Source organism: Talpa occidentalis, unplaced genomic scaffold (assembly GCF_014898055.3).
Source record: "Talpa occidentalis isolate TD23 unplaced genomic scaffold, MPIMG_talOcc4v2.1, whole genome shotgun sequence".
NCBI classification, from domain to species: Eukaryota; Metazoa; Chordata; class Mammalia; order Eulipotyphla; family Talpidae; genus Talpa; species Talpa occidentalis.
Window position 1 is genome coordinate 33,684,786 of NW_026555331.1, and position 20,151 is coordinate 33,704,936.

Here is a 20,151-nt window from a genome sequence, read left to right on the forward strand (position 1 = left end):
TGGTCAGGATAATTAAAGTTCAAAGCATTAGGTATTAAATTCACTGTGTGGCTTAAACCTGGGTTAATAACAAAGTCGGAAAGTAGAAAACCTATCTATGGACACATATTCCCAACCGCCCCCTACACCCAGCCTTCAGAAATAAAAATAAAGTCCTTGTGTGGCCTGAGATTACCTTTCATATCACATCATAAAAACACATACCTAGATGATGCCTTAGTTTTAGGATAAAGACACACCCTTGTCCTGATATAGAGTCAAACATATATTGACTCTACAGAGGTGACTTAATAAACTACTTGATGACTAGTTAACACAAATTGTAAATGAAATAATAGTTAAAAATTTCTCCCACACAGTCGAGCAGAGATGATATAATTACCCTTAAGATGAACTTGCCAATTCTGGCTTAGGTATCATCTTAGGGCTTGACTAGATGTGATAGGCATCAACATCACCTATTTATTTCAAAAGTGAAGAAAGAGAACACCACAGTTGCAAAGTAGCTTAATATCATCCAGTCTGTTTGGCGGGCAAACTGGAGCCCAAAGCTCTCATCACCTAATTCTGGGGTTTCTGTTGTGTTGTAAAATACATGAAGATATCAGAGCCTTCAACCTGGGGTTCAAAAGGATTAGCTGTCACTAACTGTTAAGTGTTTATTATGTGCCAGGCATTTTGTGCTAAGTGTTTTATAAGCACTGCACATTTAATCATCTCAACAACCTCTACTGCAGACTGAGGAACTGAGCTTTGCCTGAAAACACAGAGAAGTGGGGAGCAGGATTTGTGTCCAAGTCTGTATTTCAAAGCTTGTGCTCACCGAGTTCTGGTCATGCTGTGCCTACCTCTCCTCCCTTTGCTTGTGATTCACACATAATCATAATAAAAGCCCAAGAAGAACTCCAATAAAGTTAGGTTGAACTCTGCTTGATTCAGCACTTTTGAACTTTGGTTATGGAAATTCTGCTCCCAGAATATCTATTTAACATCTTTCAGAACTAGTATTCTCAGCATCACAGATGGGAAAAAAATGCACTGGGTTCGAGTTCAAGTTCCATAATTTCTTTCCTGAGTGATGTCCTGGAAGTCCCCCTACCCCAGCTCCCAACCCATCCCATGGAGGTTGCCTGGAGCCTGTGTGTCAGTGGTCCCGTCACTCATTTTAGTGATACCTTCCTATCTCTTAGGTGTCCCTTCTGAACCAAAGAAGAGAGAAGGCAAAAACCCTGTATTTATTGTTGGGAAAAGGTACTGTTGTCCTGGAATATGTGAGTTATGACTGGGTTATATAGGTTTATAAGCAAATACTGTTGTATTTGTATTTTAAGCATTTAAAAAGAACTATCACCTGTGTCCTGTCTACCAATCTGTATACAATACACACAAAAGCCAAGGGTAAAGGTGAGTCACGCATGAAAGATAATTCTAAAACGCTCCACGTATATTCTTAAGAAAGGTCGTTAGCTCAGAATTGCTTCAAACATCTATATTAATCCTTAATTCATTAAGGAAAGCTAAGGTCTTTTACTTTATTTATTTTATTTTTATTTATTTGTTTATTTTTAAAGATTGATTGATTGATTTATACAAGCACTGGGTACAGTCAGAAGCGGGGGAGGGTGAGAGAATTCACCAGAGCCACAGTGGGGAGCAGAACAGGCAGAAGGACCAAAGTACACTGCTGAGGGGAACAGCAGGCGGCAGGAGAGGTCTGCGCGCCATGAGGGACCCTCCTCCAGTGGCCGGGGAGCAGTCAGAGATGGAACCGGCGCTGCAGAAGCTGCTGGCAGCTTCACAACCCAGCGCTCAACTGCTGCGCCACCAGGGAGGCCCTAAAGTCTTTTACTTTAAGAAACATTTCAGCATACCTTACCTAAAGTGGGGAATGAATTTAAATTATTGTGTTTTGATTATGCTCAGTGAAATAAGCCAGAAGGAAAAAGAAAAATACCAGATGGTTTCACTTATAGGAGGAATATAGGGTAACCAACTAAGGGATCGGGAAAAAAAACCAATAATAATTAATAAAAAAAAAAACCAGGCAATTATAAATCAGAGACATTCTACAGGGGAGGGAGAGGGATCAAGATGGGAGGGAAGAGCACAAAGGACTATGGTGATGGTGCACGGGTGACTTGGTGGTGGGAATTTTATGGGGACTACACCTGAGAGGAGATAGCAAACATTGCACAAAAATGAACCATGATATAAAATACATATAAATAAATTCGAAAAAAGAAAAAGAAACCCAATCCTGAAAAGAAAAATCACGGTATTTTGAAGGTAGATAGAATCACATTTGGGTGTGCAATATGAGGCAAAAAGATGCCTCATAAAAAAAATTGCCAAATAAAAAAAAATTAATTGAAGGTAAAATCATAGGCAACGATGGTAAAATCTGACTGATATCATGAGCCTTTTGAAATATACCAAGGCAGATGACAGAATTCCTAAGTATCTCTTTTCATTCCTTCAAGTCTGAGCCACTCATTAAGGACTTACCACTAATACTGGATTTCCCTGTTGGATTTCTCATACAGGGTGGGAATCTTATTCTCAACCCTTAGTGCCTTCCTGGAAAAGGCTCAAGAATCAGGATCAGGTCTGGTATTTTCTGCAGCCCTACCAGGACTACAATGGAGCTCTGAGAGGCAGCTTATGATAAAGGACTTAACACATACTAAAAAGGTTGTAAGGCCATTTGATGAGTGGACATAATCCAGCATCTTCAGGAAGTTACCTGGTTACCAAACATTTGGGAAAACTACATCAATGTTCTCTTATCTAGTCTCTTTTAAAAGGGCAATGAAGAGATGGCCACAAAGGTAAGTGTGAACCAAGAAGAAACTTCCAACTCCTTAGAATGCCTCTGATGCACTAGGCACAACACTAATCTTTGGAAAAAATGCAAAAGGCTGAAAAGCATTTGCAAAATAATTCTGTATTTGTGTCCTTAACAGTAGAAATTTTCCTTTTTTAAAAAACAAACTTAATGTGGTTCCACGCCTTTATAGATCCTGGCCAAACAAAGATGAAATAAAATCTTTAATAAAATGCTCTGTACAATAATCAGCATGTTGACAAAAACAACAAAATCTTGCTAAAGGATGACTTGGCCTGTCTAAATGTGTATTTATGATTCAATAGAATCAATATCATTTTCAGAAAAGGCACCTGATGATATGTATGTTGGTAGAGCTGGTGCTTCACAAATATTTTTCTTTCTACAGTGTTTACCTGTTGATTCTACAGAACAGTGCCTGGCTCTATATGCAGAGTATGGTGGGTGAATTTACAATCACATCTCAGATATGATGGCCCAGAAAGGTCGATGTGCTTATTTAACGGAATGGTGCATTACTTCCCCACCCATAAACATTAGGCTACGTGAAACAGGATGTCTGTCCCTCAGTCCCATTTACTTTCAGAACTTGATTACAACAAACCCTGATCACACATGCTCATTAATCACCTACCAATAATCATATCATGGGCACATTACTCTCCAAACTCCAGGGAGCCAAATCCCTTTGTTTTTATAAGCCACCACTTCATGAAGAGCCCTGAGCTAAATAAACAGAGGAGAAAGAAATCCAAACCTTATACCCAAATTCTTGACATACTTCATACTCTGTAACCTGGAGAATTTACAGAGAAAACTAAGTAAAAACTAAGTATTTCACCTGGAGAGAATTTCCACTTCCTGTCCATTGTATCTTTTGATTTTTGAAACATGAGAATTATAAATTTTCCTCAACATGCTTCAAAAAAATTCTGTTCTTGAAACTGGTTTATTGCTAATACTAAAGGAAAAACAGTTTTCCTCCTTAGCAACAAGGGAAAAGTCAACTGAGCGTGTGGTGGGGAAGCAGAACACCCCAAAAACTCTTACTTCTGTTTGCACAAAAGGTTTAGGATTTCTAATCTAGAGCGAAGGGAAGCAACCTTTGTCTTGAATTAAATTTGTTAGCAACAAAAACAGGGCTCTCCGAAGCAATGTATATGAAAGTGACTCTGAGACTCTGAGTGGGGTCCCGCTGAATATGTATGACGCACGGGGAAATGTTCATTACTTAGAGGTGTGCTCCAAGTTGGCCTTTCTTCCTTTTTTGGAATATCAAACAGAGGGAAGCAAGGGGTTTGTAGTCATGTTATTATAAGCAATGCTGCCTTTCCCCCTCCCAAACTAGAATATTCCAGTATTTATTTTGCTATCCGTATGACCACAGTTTAGACTAGAGTAAAAATAGAAACTGTGTGAGCCTAACCTGAAAAGTCCCATGTGCTCGAGCGGGTCAAGATTAATAAATTCTAACTGAAATAACGAGATTCTGTTTCCTGGTGGAGTTTGGCAGGAGAGGGGGAAAAAACGGGATTTGGAATTTATTTCTTATTCAGAAGTGTTTTGTAAAAACTACCATAATGGAACAGATTCCAAGTCAAGCACAGGAAGCCAACAGGCTCTGGTTTAGATTTAATAATTCATTCTAAGGGTTTTTTGACTGCTACAATTTTGGGCTCCAGGCACAACCACAGAGATTCTCCACCCTATACAGGGGCTGACAGCATGCCACAGCAAAGCCTCTGGGCTGGGAGAATGGGGGGAAGCTTAGTCCAGAGGGCAGACCACACCCCATGGAAGATGCAGAGGGCCTGTTGTCTGCAGAGTCCTTGTCCAAGGCTGGAAATCCCCCCTGAGCTTGCATTTCAGAGGGCTCAGCCAGGACTCAGACAGCACTTAGCTTGACTGTTAACAGGAATATGGGACACTTTAAAACTGGCCTGTAATGAGAAGCGCCGGTTCAATCCCCGGCTGCTCCCCGGACACCGGAAGAGGGTCCCACATGGCGCGCAGACCTCTCCTGCCGCCCGCTGCTCCCCTCAGCAGTGTACTTCGGTCTTTCTGCCTGCTCTGCTCCTCGCTCTGGCTCTGGTGAATTGTCTCACCCTCCCGCGCTTCTGACTGTTCCCAGTGCTTGTATGTATAAATAAATAAATAAATCTTTAAAAAAAAATAAAAAAAAAAAAAAAGATGCCAGGTAACTGAAATTGACACTAGACCTTCAGAAAACACACTGGTAATGTGTTTTAAGTACATAGGAAATATTTATGCTGTCTGACCAGTATATCTGCACTCAGAAATTATCCTAAGGAAATACTGTAAAGAGAAAAGTTGGGGTGTTTACTAACGCATTGTCACTGAGACAACCTAAATGCCAGCCCTCGAGGGGTAACAATATAAATGATGCATGATACATTAGCTTTCTCTATATAGCCATTAAAAATCATATGCCATAGAATAAGGAAAATGTTTAGATGACACACTAAATTTAAAATTTGATATTTTCTAATATTTCAACTCTATTAAATGTTTCATATCATTTAATGTATCATTAAGTGTCAGTACTTACCTAATGAAAAGGGGAATAAAACATGAAGAGAATTAACTGGTGAGAGTTGGTGGGCTTGTGAAGGATTTCTTTCCTAACTGATATTATAGCTACATATACATACATATCTATACCTATATCTACATTTATATGACCAAGGAGTTCTGGTCACGAGGCCAGGGGCCAAGTTCCAAACATCAATAGTACAAATGAACTATGTCAACAAATTTAATAATTATTTAACAGTTAATGGTTCCAAACACAGACAAGTATATATATATATACATGAAGAATCTAAAGAAAGCATGATGAAGGTAGATGGGTGTGTAAGAGACAAGCATTATTAAAAGGCTCACACTTTAGGAAAGTGCTACATCTAATGAACATATATGACAAAACTGTTCTTGACTAAACCTTTTACCCAGATAAAATAAGCAACGAGGGCTAAGCAGCTTTTAAAGAAATGATTTCCTTGATAGAGAACCAGGAAAGATTTAGAGGTATTAGTATTAGGTATTAGTCTATTATTAGGTATTAGTCTATTATGAAATGCATCACAGCCACTACATGAAATTCTCCAAGAAATGGAGGCTCCCCCTTGTGCCTCCCACCCCTGCCTGTACTGGAGGCAGGACCATGAACTCCCATCCCAAAGGGAGGGTATAATATGAAGTGTGTTTATTTTCATGGCCTGTGCCATCTCTAAGCAAACACATTAGAACATGCTCCTGTTGGTGTGCTCAAGTGCTGTGTGTGAGTAATTTGTCTGAAGATAACATTTACAGTCTTTCCAAATGATGAAGAGAGGAGACCTGTGGATAACAATATTTTTTCCAACAAAGATAAACATTGGATGTACAAAATGACATGTGGCCAAAGATTTAAAAAATTCAAAAGGTAATCTAATCCTCCCCAGCTCTGCCTCTGTCCTCCTGATCTGCCTCCATCAGAGTTTATAGATGAAGAACAGTCTGACATTCTGTTAGTAGAACTATATACACCAAATCCTCACTTTCTGTTAGTGACAGGTTTCTGGAAGCCGTGACTTTAAGTGAGGTGATATATAATGAAAGCATGTCCTCAATTTATGTCTTTTTGTCCAACGCAGCCTGGGATTTCTTTTCTCATCATGTTATAATGAAATGAAATGTTATAATTGAACGAAAGGTTGTTGCTTAAAGGGCCAGCTCTGCTCTGATTCTTATGACGTGAGGGTGTGGAGTGTGAGCAAGAAGAGAGAACTTGCAAGATGGTAAAATTCCATACTCAATTAAAAAAATAATATTGAGTGATTTCGAGGTTTAATTGGAAAGGAGCCTATCATTGTTAGGTTTTGTTCCATGTGAGACTGATTCACTGGGGATCTGTAAGTCTCCACACAAACATCCATCCAGAGGCATCACTGCATAAAAGACATAGCACTCAGTTTTCTAAAAACATGGAGATGAAGAAAAGCAAACAGTCATGAGTCAAAAAGATACCAGACCATCCCAAAGAACTGTTTTTTCTTCAAGGGAATGCAGTAATAAAAGCAGCTTACTAGCTAGCTGATTCCACTAGCTTGCTGAAGCTAAGCCAAACCAAAGGCCTCTGTGGCAATTTAGCACCCCTGAGTACTAACTAAAAACTGAGGATGCTAAACCTAATACTGTTTTCCAAAAATCCTCACATTCCCCAGGATCTTTAATTCTTTCTAAATTAATGGACTTCCCCATTCCTATAAATGCTTTTTGTAAAGCAATCAAGAACAAGGTCGATTTAAAAGCCCTCTTTTTGGGAATAAAACCACCGAGACTCCCTGTTATATCTTCATTTTTTAGAGAGCACAGATTCTGAGAACTAAAAATCCTGGAAGCCCACAGAAAGGGTCTCTCATTTGGATCCTGTAACACACCTTTGGAGATTGGATATTTCTACTGAACTGGAGAACAGAAACAAAGTAATAAAATCCTCAAATTCTATATAGACCAAACCATACAAAATTGCTGATTTTTCTGACCTGCAAAATGGTTGTTTCATCTGATGGAGCATAATATTGTGTCTGTAGTTTTGGGGTTTGATTATTTCACCAGAACATGCCCAATCTGCTAGCAAAAAACACCCTTCATAGTTTTCTATTTATTTGTTCCTTGGTGGGTACTTAACTGCTCCAGGAACCCCACCTCCAGACAGCGGCTCTGCCCCTAGTGTAAGTTTCTTATTTAATTGGTGCAAGATCGGTTTGCAGTTGTTAGACTAACTCGGTCACAGCAATGCCCAGTGAAGACCGGGCCACTCCTCACAAGCCTTGGCCAATGAAAGCTGGGGAGTGATTTGTTGATTATTCCTAACTTTAGCTGGACATACCTACCTGCCTTTGGCCAGCGTCCAGGAACAAAGACATACTTCCAACTCTCGCTGCTGTTTAACCTTACGCACCGCTTGTAAAAAAATTACTTGCTTCTCACTCCTCCTTCTTTTGGAGGCTGACGAATGTGACTGAATGATTGCAGCTGCCAGGGCAACCTCTTTGGCATGCATGCCAACAACTCCCCACCTAACAGCCTTTCCCCTGCCTCGCTGCCCTGGCCCACCGGTGAGGACCACAATCCCTTCAAGTGGTCACATTGCTGCGCAGCCCCCATGGAAACCCATTTGGAACTGTTCAAGCTCATACCAAAGAATGATGTTTTTAATACAGATTGTTCTTTTTAAATCCTTTACAAAAGCAGCTGTAATCAATCGTGCTGGGGGGCTCTGTAAAAAAGCTGCTACTTGGAAAGCCCTAATATTGATTCTCTTCCCTTTCACGCCTTTTAAGAAAACAATCCCATGCTAAGAAACCATAATCAATTTCTCTAGACTTTGCTAACATGAAACAGTATCTAACTTAAAATGTATTTTTAAAAATTAAATTAAAACCATAGCAGAGAGAAGAAATCCAACCATAATCCTGCATTTCAATTTAAGGGACAAGTTTTTTTTTTTTTTTTTTTTTAAAGAAAATCAGTTGGACAAATTCAATAATTATTAAATACTGATTAAACCTCAGCAGCTCCTGTAAGAGCTGTTTAGCAGGTGACACTAGCTTAAAGATTAAAGGGAAATCTGTCTTCATTTGAGAGCTGGCATTTCCAATTCTTCATTTGCAAGATAATAAACTATTTTCTCTGTGCCTATTCTTTGAGAAAACTATCAGTTCTAAGCTTGGGCTTACAGACAATTATGATTGGAAGTGGTCCCATCCTTCTGACTGAATTCCCAAATACCAGAATATTTTAAGTCTTTTCACAGAAATTATGGGAGATATATAATTCTGTCAAATTTGCCTGTCCACATGAGGTCTTTTAGAAACTCCGGCATTTCAAGACAAGAAATCAACATTTAAAGCAATATGGCATGTTTATTTAAAAATTATTTTAAAAATCTGCACCAGCATCAATTTTCTGATTAGACATTTAGCAAAAGCACAATTTATTGTAATGCCTGTTATCTGTGCTTCTGTTGAGAAGAAAAAAGCCCTGAAGACTTCATTAAAATGCCACACTTATAAAATGAAAACAGTAGTAGTCTAAAAGTAGAAATCTAAGTAGACTGACAGCCCATAATACTTTGTCAGCATGGCACTCACCATGTGAAGGAAATTAGAGCTGACCAAATCCACCAGAAAACTTAACTACCATTTGCTTGGCTCCCAAATGAGAGTTATTTTCATTTCAAGGGAGTGAGCTACAATTTCTGTGGCAAATATCTGATATTCATTCAGGTTTCCCAATCCTGACATCCAAAGACCACAGGAGTTTACTGACCGAATAAGTATATACAATTTGCAAATTTATTAGTTGAGAAGTTTAAACTCCCTCTCCACACCCAGCCCCAACCCCTCAAATTAGAGAAGACCTCTACTTTTTCACCAACCTAAATAAGCAAGATTTGAGAATTCTGTAAAACTCCTTAACACTTGCTGATCAAGGGCCTCAACCTTTGTCAAGGCGTACCTCCTGGGGCTGTCACACAAGGAGGATTTCACAGCTTCACTGGCTGGGGCAGCCTTTTTATCCCCAGTAAGTTATTTTAAGCAACCTTTCTCCAGCAAACAAATCTCTGGGATTAGTCTCTTCCATTGTAAAACTGTTGCAGCACAAAACAGCTAAGCATTAAAGAGAAAACCAGAGTAAATCTGGTTAACTAATTTCAGCTCAATCTTTCCATTGGAATGTTCTAGATCAGGGCTATCTGATGAAATTTTCTGTGACAATGGAAATGTTCTGTATGTATCTTGTCCAAAATGGTAGCCACTAGACACATATGGTCACTGAGTACTACCACAGCAAGTGCAACAGAGGCTCTGATTTTTTAAATTGTATTTTCATTTTAATGAATTAATTAAACTAGCCATTTGGAGTGACTACTGTATTGGATAGTTCAGTTCTCAAGGGGATTTAACCTGCTTTTGGAAACGTGGGCTAAGCCACTGCAGGGTTAAAAGCTCTGATCTTAAATGCACATTGGCAGAAATCAGTGCATAAAAACCTAATTGCCTTTCTCATCATGACTCTTCCTCAGTGCTATCCTCCTACCACAAAAACTAAGAATTCGGTCTATTTTATCAAACATCTACTATGTGCTGAAATATGCTATCATTTGCTTAAAAATAAAATAGCAAAGCTTGTAAATGGATAAACAAAATCTGATACAGCCACAAGGCAATGTTGTTTAGTGATAAAATGAAATGAGCTATCAAGTCACCAAAAGACACAGTGAAATCTTAAATGAGTATTACCAAGCCAAAGAATGCAATATGAAAAGGCTACATATTGTATGAATTCAACTCTATGGCTTTCTGGAAAAGGAAAAACTATGGAGACAGCTAAAAGATCAGGGGTTGGAGGGAAGGTGAGAGGAATAAATAGGTGAAGTACAGGAGAGTTTTAGAACAGTGAAACAGTCCTGTATGAAACACAGATAAGGTAGTTACATGGCATTACGTATTTGTCAGAATCTATAGAATTGCAGGAGTATGAACCTGAATTATGGATTACAGCCAATAATAATATGCCAGTACTGGTTAATTCAGTGCAATAGATATAATAATAAACATATACAACACTAAAATCTGTAAGACAATAACAAATATCATAATAACAAGGGAAAGAGAGTATATGAAACTCTAGGTACTAAGTGTCTAATTATTCTGTAAATCTTAAAGTGTACAAAAAAAGGAAATAACATTGTCTATTAATTATCATGAAGTCCAAAATCCTGGAGAACTCCTGAGACCTGCCCAAATATTCTGCCCTGAGCTATGCTCCCTGCTAGAGTGACAACAGGTTTTTGGCAAGTCAGCGCACAAGAGATGGCTCCTAGTAGCTAACAGAGTGTGCACTTGGCTGCCTCACTCCCATGGCATCAGACTCAATTAGCTTCACCAAATAAATAAGACATTGCCGGATTTCTAAAAGTTATTAAGTGGCCCATTCACGGTGGTGATAGGTCTTATGAGTTCTCATTCATTCTTGCCCACACTGCTGCGTCAAGCAAGGAAGGAAACTGCCGGCAGCAGATAGGCAAATACAGGCTTCTGGGAAAATGGCTCATTTGTCTTCATGTATTAAGTAACAAGTTGCACCATTGTTCCTGTAAGTAGCGATCACAATTGCTGGGATTTTTTTCTGATGGATTCATAAATTGCAGAGGGTAAAGACTGTAGTGTGCTCTGGTCTAAAAGAAAACAATTAAAAGGCAATATTGGGACAACTGGGGAAATGTGACTATGGACTGGCTACTAGAAAGCAAGATGTAATCATTGTTGACTTTCTTTGATAAGATATTGTCCTAACTCCTAGGGGATGAGCACCTAAGAATTCAGGATAAATCAACAGAACAACGATGAAAAATCTCTCTATGGGATAGAATACAGTAAATATGGTAAAATGCTACCAATAATTGAATTTAGGTGAAAGAGATTGTCCTACTCTTCCAACTCTTCTGTTTAAGAACTAACATAATTAAGAAGTTGGGGAGGGAGAGCGGGAACTCCAGCTGAATTTTCAGTGAAACCAAGGTGGATTAGGCAAACAGTTTGTTGGTAATGGAAAAGACAAAAAAAAAAAAAAAAAAAAGCAACCTTTTCATGCTAGGCGGATGATTGAGTTAAACTACACTGGAATTATCCTTGACTTATTAAAAAGATGCCCAACAAGAAGTGCTGGTAAGGATGCTAAGAAAAAGGAGCCCAATCACACTGTTGGTAGCAATATAAACTGGTGCAGCTATTTTAGAAAAAATCTGAATTTACCTTAAAAAGTAAAAGTGGAAATACAATACCTTTGACCCAGCAATTCCACTCCCAGCATCCATCCAAAAAGAACTTGAAACCATCAACTCAAAAAATTACATGTTCTTCAGTGGTTTTTTTGCAGCATTATTTCCAATAGCTAGGATATGGAAACAACTTAAGTGCCCACTTGGGAGAGAGGACTGGATCAAGATGATGTGAGTGTGTTACAGCCACACAATAGAATACTATTTCAGCCATAAGCAAAGATGAACTATTGTCATTTATGGCCACATGGAAGAAGTTTGAGAGAATTATGTGTAGTAAAGTCAGTCAGAAATGCAAAGACAAATATTGGATGTGTATTTTTTCAACAATATGACAAAACATAATACTTATACAAACTGGCGGATACTAATAAAGAAAGTGAGGTATGGGGGGCAGGCAGAAATGGTCAAGGGGTATAAGAGCTGGTGGTGGTGGGGAAAATAAAACAATAAATGCCTAGCTATCATCTAAACATATTTAGATTTCACATATCTTCACACTTGCGGTGGTCCTGGATGGTGAATTTAAATCTACTTTTCTCATAGATGGGAAAAAGAAAAGAGGATTAGGCTACCAGTTAAAAAAATATATACCATCCTGTGTTTAACTGGCTTATAGTCATTGAGTCCACAAGTCTGCATAGGGCAGGGGAAGATGATCAGATGGTGTTCTCAGAGAAGAGAGGTTGTGAACTCTATTTTTTTTTTAAAGATTTATTTATTTATGCTTGCAAGTCCTGGGGTACAGGCCAGAGGTGTGGGGAGTGAGAGGATTCACCAGAGACAGAGTGGGGAACAGAACAGGCAGACTGACTGAATACACTGCTGAGGGCAGTAGCAGGCAAGTCAGAAGGGGTCTGCTGTGCCATGTGGATAGCTCCCTGTCCGGCTGGGGATCGAACTCATACTGCAGTGGCTGCAGACAGCTTCATAGTGCTGTGACTTAACCCCTTGCACCACCAGGGAGGCCCAGAGGCTGTGAACTTTAGATACAACTTAGAGCCCTAAAGTGAGCAGGTTTCTCCTTTGAAGGCAGAAAAAGGTAGACACAGGGATAAGTAAGCAGAGAAAACAAATCGAACCAAGAAAGGAACTTCTTTATTAGACCACATGCAGCTAAACTCTTTGGCATCTTTCTCCTCGGCCAGAGAGACAGGAGAAGATCATTTTTATATGTGTGCAGCTTTAATGGAATTTATGTATGTATTCAAAAGGCTAAAAAAAATGGAATCGGCAGCAGAAATTATGAGCTGTGAATGCCTCAGACATTATCACCAGGAAAACAAAACTTTGCCTCCTTGTATGTAAGAGGAATGGCTATTAAATAGCTATGTCAAGAGAACAAAATTCAGAATTTCACTCCTATCACCAACCACACCAAGCCCTTAATTTAATTAAATAAGACCAATATTTGGTGGTAGTGCCAAATCCCAATAAGTTGATTTTTTTCAATGATTTTTATTCTCCCACCATCATCCCTTACAAAACTTGACCCTTTCTTCCACTCTCCTTTCTGTTAACCTCAGAAGCCAAACTTCCTTTATTAGTGTCCACTAGTTTTTGTTTTTTTTTTTTTTTTTTTTTTTTTTTAAAAAAGAGGCATGTATTATTTATTTATTTGTTTATTTATTTATTTATTTATGCAAGCACTGGGTACAGTCAGAAGCGCGGGAAGGTGAGAGAATTCACCAGAGCCAGAGCGGGGAGCAGAGCAGGCAGAAGGACCGAAGTACACTGCTGAGGGGAGCAGCGGGCGGCAGGAGAGGTCTGCACGCCATGTGGGACCCTCCTCTGGTGGCCGGGGAGCAGCCGGGAATCGAACCGGCGCCGCAGAGGCCGCGGGCAGCTTCGCAACCCAGCGCTCAACCGCTGAGCCACTGGGGAGGCCCCCAGTGTCCACTAGTTTTTGTAAGTACTGTGCTAAGTCAAATCTGCTGCGTAAACATCCAATATTTGTCTTTGTCATTCTTGACTTGTTTTACTAATTCCCTCAAATTCCTTCCATTTTGCTATAAATGGCCAACATTTCATCTTTCCTTATGGTTGAAATAGTGTTCCCTTCTGTGGGTATACCCCATTGTCGTGATCCAATCCTCTCGCCTAAGTGGACACTTACGTTGTTTCCGTGTCCTAGCTATTGTAAATAATGCTGCAAAAATACTGTAGAGCACGTAATTTTTTGAGTTGATGGCTTTGATTTCTTTGGGTCAATGCCCGAGAGTGGGATTGCTGGGTGGTATGCTATTTCCACTTTTAGTTTTTTAAGGTAAATTCAGATTTTCTCCAAACTGGCTGCATCAGTCCCTATATTAACATATCATATATTAAATCTATTAAAAGGGCAATAAAGCTGTACACTTGTGACTGGTGTTACTTCTCTGCATTGTATTTCACTGAAAAGTTGACTAAAACAAACAAACAAACAACATAACCTGAGTCTTAGTAAACAACCCTTTCCCTGGTCACTTTACATGGGTTTGCATTTGTGTGTATTTACATGACACACAGCAGGTAGGTCATGTGGTGCTCCTGCAGGCGCAGCTGTACAGCTGAGTACTAAAGTCAAGGAGATGTTAACATTCAAGTATATTTAGCAGGACTTGCACTTCATGGGAGGAAGTTAAATACCCATATGCTCAAGTAGGAGAAAGGTTTGGATTTCTAGTTACTTAGAACATACATGAAATGTGATAATTTTTCCAAAGTTCTTGAGTTTTTCAAAGAAATGAAAAGCATCACAAATATGGATGGTGTTAAATGTCTCTCACAGAACAGTAAGATTAGACTGGGCCACAAAATCTTCAGTGGAAGGCTGTCAGATGACTGTGGACAGGTGTGATCCCTATCTCTACAGGAAATCTGCAACCTGTGTGTGTGAACAGCAGGCCTGGCTTTACTGATTTACAGCTAATGCAGATTTTGCATCTGGTAACCACAGATAACCACTGTGTTGGTTGTTGCTTGGTGGGAAGGACTGTTGCTTGTGCAGGGAATGCTTAGGGGCAATTATGGTTTAAATTCTGAATAGCTAGCTAAATAGCAGCTCAAGATAACCTCCTGATGGAGCAGCTGCTGTGATCCACAATCCAACTCAGATAAATCATGTAGGACTTGTAGTGACAATGATCTTATTTCTTTTCACCCCACGTTCCCAGGTATAGAGAGTCTTCTGGTCACTCAGCTACCAATCCAGGGACCTAAGATCCTATTGGGTCCAGCCTTGCCACCCCCCAGAGGAGTTATAGACTTGAGAGCCCCCCAGGTAAAAGATGCTGGCCACTGTGTATCCACCTAAATCAAGAATTAATGTGTGTACTTATGAAGCATCTACTAGGTATAGGATGCCCTACTAGGTGTGGGGTGCCATACAAGGGGCTAAGACCACAGTTCTAGGCTTAGAGGAGAAGATGAGCAGGGCAAGGGAAGGATAGGGGAAATTAAGACACAGGGAACACTAGCATTTATCAGGGGGTCAAGGGGGAAATTCAGGTGAGTGAGTCCTAGGTTTCTGCTCAGGGTACAGTGTGTGACCAGGAACAGAAATAGCAATGTGAGATGAGACTATGAAAGGGTCAGATCCAGAAGGACCACTGGAGGGAAATCGGGGTAAGCAAATGAGGGGTTTTCAGGAGAAGTTCAAATGTGTGTTTTTGGAACTACTGGGTTGATTGCAGTGTATATAATGGACCAAAGGAACTGGGCTGGAATAAAAATGATGAGTCAAAATCTGGTATAGGAGCCTCCCTGGTGCCACAAGTGGTTAAGTTGCAGCACTGTGAAGCTGACAGCAGCCACTGCAGCATGAGTTCGATCCCCCACCAGGGAGCTGACCCACGTGGTGCAGCAGACCTCTCCTGTCACACCCACTGCGCCGCTCAGCAGTGTATTTCAGTCAGTATGCCTATTCTGTTCCCCACTCTGAATTTGGTGAATCCTCTCACCCCCCACACCTCTGCCCTGTACCCCAGCTCTTGTATACATAAATAAATAAATCTTTTTTAAAAAAAACCAAAATCTTGTATAATTACATAAGAAGTCTAAGGCAGAGGGATTAGAACTGAGAGCATGGAGCCAATAAAAAGTTGTGTTGACTTTTCTTTTATATGAAAATAGTAGCTGCTTTTCTTACAGAACATTTGTGTGCTGGGAACTGTTAGCATTTTACATGAATGAAACCCCAACATACTCCCAACGCCTAACAATGCAGGTATTATCCCGATTTTATGGCTGTGGAACTTGAGTCCTAGTGATCACATGAATGGCCCACTACCACCCACACAGTAAGTCTAAGAATAACACCAGTGTTTCTGATTTGGGTCCTGGATGAGGGCAGAGTTCTTCATTTACTCAGGAAGCAGGCTTGGGGTGCAGACAATGAGCTGTGTTGGAGACAGGACGGATGAGTTTGAAGAATGAACAGCAGGACATGGCAAGAGGAGTTACTAAAGCGAGACACAGAGGTAATATTTGATAGATGAGCATCCTCCCCCCTTATGATGAATGACTGGATTCTTGTAGCCCTTTTGACCACTTGCCAGAAAATTATGCATTGAGGTAGTTGGCAGGCGTGGTGAGAGATTCCAACCTGTACAATTCACCTAGACTGAAACTCTGAGGTTGAATCTCTTTATCTGTAAAAAAATACCAATCTCTCAGGTAGCACATGAAGACTAAGGGAAACAATGTGCGAAACAGTTAATGTAAACTGGGAGCTAAAAACCCAATATAAACAATTATTTATATTTGTGTAGCAGCATTTGCCTTTTTCAACAGGTCATGTTCTTAAAAAAAAAATTGTTTCTCAAACTCAAGTCACCTCAAGGCTGGCACAGAGCTTTTTTATAGTCGGTCATAACTAACCCAGGTGGTCACAATAACTTGGTTAACCCTGGAAGGAACAAAACAGATAAAATGAAAATACAGTTGGTCTTCGGACAACACAGGTTTGAACTGCAAGGATTCAGTTATATGTGGATTTTCTCCACCGTTCCTTTCCCTCCCTCTCCTCAGCCTTCTCAATATGAAGACTTAAAAACAAAGACCTTTATGACAATTCACTTGTGACTTTTTTAAAGATTTATTTATTTATTTATTTATTTATATAAGCACTGGGTACAGTCAGAAGCGCAGGAGGGCGAGAGAATTCACCAGAGCCAGAGCGGAGAACAGAACAGCAGACTGACGAAGTACACTGCTGAGGGGAGCAGCGGGTGGCAGGAGAGGTCTGCGCGCCATGTGGGATCCTCACCCAGTGGCTGGGGATCGAACCGGCGCTGAAGAGGCTGTGGGCAGCTTCGCAGCCCAGCGCTCAACCCCTGCGCCAACGGGGAGGCCCTCACTTGTGACTTTCTAAACATTTTCTTTTTTCTGGCTTACTCTACTGTACGAACACACTATAAAATACAGATGACATACAAAGTTACGTATTCATCAATAGCTTACTTATTGTTGAGGGTTGCAGTCAACGGCAGGCTATTAGAAGTTAAGTTTGGGGAGAGCCAGAAGTTAGCTCTTCAACTGTAAGAAGAGCCATCACCCTAACCCATCAGTTGTTTAAGGGCCAACTGTAAATGAAGAAGGATGTGCAAGTAAGCCTGACTCCAACTTCATAAAACCTACCAAAAGTAAGGAATTCCTCCTGAAGTTAAAAAGTGTTGAGTTAATGTAGTTAATGACTTGACAATCAGAACAGATGACACAACAGTTACCCCCACCGCCCTCTCCAGAGATGGAAACAGCATATGTAGAGCTGAGAAACCTACTAAAAATTGTGGATGGTTTCTGGGCATGGATTTCTGATTGGTGGCTCAGATACCAATAATTACACAACATGGATAGAACAACCTTTTATTTTTTGAAAATTAACTTGCTTAGCACCTAGCTACCAGGAAATATCGGTCATCCCAGAGCAGTTGAGTCAACTTGTGAAATCCAAACAGCCTGGAGAAGCTGAAGTCCCTGTGCCTCTCACCACCCAAGAAGCTGAGAGCCACTAGAACAGTCTCTTTGGGGAGTTCAAATATGACATGAACACCCCCACCAAGGCAGTAGCACCAGACTATAATCATTATCGCTGGCAGAACTCACTGGTCTCAGCAGTGGCCAAGGATGTTTCAAAGCCCAGAAAATGTTTTCACAAAATGAAAGATTTTAGGTATTAACCACCTTTCCCTTTAATATGAGCAAACATTTTCCACCAGGGCTCTAAAGTCAAAGACTATTAAGAAAAATATTTGTTTCACAGCACGTCCTATGGGGTTGCCTCTCATTGTCTCAGGCTCCTGCTCCGTGAAGGTAGTAATAACACACAATGAGGCCACCAAGGTAGATTCTGAAAACAGAAGGCATACATGAGATGACCCGAGACAGCACTGATGATGGCCTTTAATATAAGGATAAACAAACCCCAGCTTCCCTTTCTAACAACCCTACCCTACCAAGAAAGCCAACCCTTCAATTTACTTGTCCTGAGCCAAGACCTTTCCAGAAGGAAGTCTACCTGTGCAATAATAGTAAATGCCCCTGGTCACTTGAGCGAGTCAAGATCCAAAGGTGCTAATGATACTATTATCTCTCCCTCTGGGTTCCAGAAGTCACCAAGCTGACAAAGATGAAGGTTTATGAAATAGGAAATGTTCAAAGTACTGCCTTCAGGATTTTTTATTATTTGTGACAGTTTTAGTTTGTGGTCCGCTAGGTTTTCTTCCATCTCAACACAGATTTGTCATCAGGTATTGTGTTCTGCAAGCCAACAGGACCAGACTGTCCTCTGAGGTACCCACCAAGGAACAAATAAATAGAAAACTATGAAGTGTGTTTTTTTGCTAGCAGATTGGGCATGTTCTGGTGAAATAATCAAACGCCAAAACTACGAACACAATATTATGCTCAATCACATGAAACAACCATTTTGTAGATCAGAAAAATCAGCAATTTCATGTGGTTTGGTCGATATAGAATTTGAGGATTTTATTACTTTGTTTCTGTTCTCAAGTTCAGCAGTAGTATCCAATCTTCACCACAGCCAACAGAAGTACATGATCTGCTCCTTGCCTTCTTCCATCCTCACCTCATCCCACCACCCGAAACATGCAAACTTGTTTCCACCCCAGGGTCTTTGCACCAGCTCTGCCTGAATCTCTTCCCTCAAGCATGTATGTGGTCACTTCCTTCTCAAATTTGTCTTTTTTGAGGGTCCCCTAAAAAAAGGCCATTCTTGACACCCCTCACCATCCCAGTGCAAGTTAGATGGACATATAATGAGAGCCACACATGGTCCTCTAAATTTTCTAGGACTCAAATTTTTTTAAGTTAAATTCATTTTATGACTTCAAAAAAATGGTGATAAAATGGATGCCATATATTTTTGCCATTGTTGCCATTTTAACAATTTTTAGGTGTATAATTCAGCATTAAGTACATTTATACTGTTATATAACTATCACCACCATTCAACTCCAGACCTTTTTCATCAACTGGAAGTGAAAGTCTGTACCCCCATCAAACAGTAACTTCCCTGGCCCCTGGTAACCACCACTCTACTTTTTGTCTGCATGAATTTAACTAGTCCTCATATATGTGGAAATATACAATATTTGTCCTTTGGAGTCTCGCTTACTGAATTTAGCATTCACTTAATATACTTTATTTGATCCAATAAATTAAAAATTTAAGGTACAAACAATGTAAAAGAGATATTTTATAATTCTCTTTGTATTCTAAGTCTGAGAATTCCATTGTGTATTTTATACTTAAAACACTACTTAATCTGGCCTGGCTCGCACTCCATTGCCTCCAGCAACCGGTCTAAATTCCCCACAAGGGAGAGCTAGAGGCAGGGAACAAGGTGGGTGGGAGCAACACTCCAGATTTAACAGGCTAGAGTTGAGTCTGGCTCTGAAATAAGCTGTGCAACTTCTGAAAACACATTCAATATTTTGTGGTTCCCTATCTATGAGATGAGATAATAATAGTATCTACTTTATAGATTGTTGAAAACATTGCCTGAATTAATAACACATCAAGCACTTTTTACCAAACGTGGCATATAGTAAGCATTCAGTAAATATAAATTATTATTACTGGGTTCTCCACAATGAAAGTCAAATCTTTACAGCTTCATTTCATTTAGTAAATATTTAAGGACCTACTACTACTTGGCTCTTCCTCTCTTAGAACCATAAAGTCAGATGGGAGAGGTAGGTGAGGGGAAGTTATAATCCAGGGGTAGATGGTCTGCTAAGTATTGTACACTGCCCTCTAGCACCCCAAGACAAGGGAACCTAACTGATCCTGAGATAGGATTTAAGGGCAGGGTTTCATGGAAGAAAGAGTATCTAGGCCGAGACATAACAAGGAAGAAGCGGTGGTAAGCATTAAAGAATATTCCACCATTCTTTCCCAAGCACAGTCACAAGAAACTTCTCATCCTTCCCACTGTAGAATCACCTTTCAT

The 20,151-nt window shown here is 40.0% G+C and overlaps 1 protein-coding gene across 1 annotated transcript in view; it reads right to left on the reverse strand.

Moving 5' to 3' along the window:
- Positions 1-20,151, reverse strand: part of SDC2 (syndecan 2) — a 108,621-nt gene that overhangs the window by 20,959 nt on the left and 67,511 nt on the right. The gene's annotated exons all lie outside the window — the stretch shown is intronic.